At 40.4% G+C, this 1902-nt stretch overlaps 1 pseudogene; it reads left to right on the forward strand.

The window, feature by feature from the left end:
• Positions 1-460: 460 nt before the first annotated feature.
• On the forward strand, positions 461-1153 carry LOC117028345 (14-3-3 protein beta/alpha-like; annotated as a pseudogene).
• The last annotated feature ends 749 nt before the right edge of the window (positions 1154-1902 follow it).

Consider the following 1902-nt stretch of genomic DNA (forward strand, 5'->3'; position numbering starts at 1 on the left):
CTCGTTACTTACAAGGAAGCACTTATAAGATTGTCAGCTGATTTCACAATAGAAATATTGTAGGTAGGAAGAGATTGGCAAAAAATATATTCAAAGTGATGAAAAAAAAAAGACCTAAAACCAAGACTACTCTTTGCCCCAAAGCTATCATTTAAAATGGAAGGAGAGATAAAGATCTTCTCAGACAAGTAAAAGTTATAGGAGTTCATCACCACCAAACCAATATTACAAGGAATGTTAAAGGTATTTCTTTAGGAAAAAGAAGGTAGGGGCAGAGCATAAGTGAAGATGCTGCCACCACTGCCACAGATTCTGGTGCTGCGGTAGCTCCTGCTACCACCACTGCAGCCACCCCTGCCGCTGCCACTCGAGGAGTGGGCCTAGGATGGAAGCAGTCACTATGCTTGGAATTCTGACTGCAAACGTCTTTTCCCCCTGCAGTCCTCCCACAAGTTTGACCATGCATAAAAATGAGTTGGTATAGAAAGCCAAAGTCTCTGAGCAGGCAGTACTATGATGATATGGCTGCAGCCATGAAGGCAATCATGAAACAGGGGCATGACCTCTCCAATGAAGAGAGAAATATGTTCTCTGTCACCTACAAGAACGTGAAAGGTGCCCGCCATTCTTCCTGGATTATTGTCTCCAGCATTGAACAGAAAACAGAGGAGAATGAGAAGCAGCAGCAGGTGGGCAAAGAATACCATGAGAAGAAAGAGGCAGAATGGTAGGACATCTGCAATGATGTTCTGGTGCTGTAGGACAAATATCTTATTCCCAGTGCTACACAACCAGAAAGTAAGTTGTTCAACTTGAAAATGAAAGGAGATTATTTTAGATATCTTTCTGAGTTGGCATCTGGAGTCAATAAACAAACCACTCTGTCGAACTCCCAGCAGGTTTACCAGGAAACATTTGAAATTAGTAAGAAAAAAATGCAGCCTACACACCCAATTGTACTTATTCTGGCACTGAATTTCTCAGTCTTTTAATGTGAGATTCTGAACTCTCCTGAGAAGCCTTGCAGCCTGGCAAAAATGGCATTTCATGAAGCAATTGCTGAATTGGATACATTGAATGAAGCTACAAAGACAGCGCCCTGATCATTCAGTTCCTTAGGGACAATCTAACTCTGTGAACATTGGAAAACTAGGGAAATTAAGGAGATACTTGGGAGGGAGAGAACTAATGTCTTACACTTTTGTGATCTGTGCAGTGTCACTCTGCACTCTGTACCCTCCACATATATCCCTTTGTGTGATTATAAAATAAAAAGAATCATGCATTGACTTTCGAGTTTTCATAGCCTCGGCCTATCAAAAATGGTCTATGAATAAACAGCTGGTATTTATGTTTCAAACAGATTTGTCACATAAATGCCACAGCATTCTGAAGGTTTGATTTTGGTTAACATTGACAGAATTACTGTGTGTTTAATCTTTTTAAAAACTGAACACTCTCATTATGGGGTTTTGTAACTAAGCAGAACTCTTACTGGTAGGAAAAAAATAGACATGAAATACAAGTACCTTTTTAGGAAGTTTAATCTGATATCAAAACAGTCACTGAAATACAGCTCCACTGTAAAGTTGTGTAGACAGTTACAGATTGTATTAAGATGCTGGGACTTGGAGTGAGACACCTATCAGTTTACATTCAAGTTTGATGGCAATTAACAGCAATTCTGCCTGTTGTTCAGGGCTTATAGACACCTGAGCAGTTCAGGCTGTTGCCACTCAAAAGTTCATGACTGCAGATGTCCACAGTGTCTTCCTCTGAGGAAATCTGATGCCTGAAATTCAAATTCTTTGTGGCAGATAACTGGGTTATGGCACCATGAGAAGGTCCAGTACTCATATAACACACATGACTGAAACCTGTTTCCTACTGCAACATGTTACT

This window comes from Rhinolophus ferrumequinum, chromosome X, assembly GCF_004115265.2.
Source record: "Rhinolophus ferrumequinum isolate MPI-CBG mRhiFer1 chromosome X, mRhiFer1_v1.p, whole genome shotgun sequence".
Taxonomy (NCBI): domain Eukaryota; kingdom Metazoa; phylum Chordata; class Mammalia; order Chiroptera; family Rhinolophidae; genus Rhinolophus; species Rhinolophus ferrumequinum.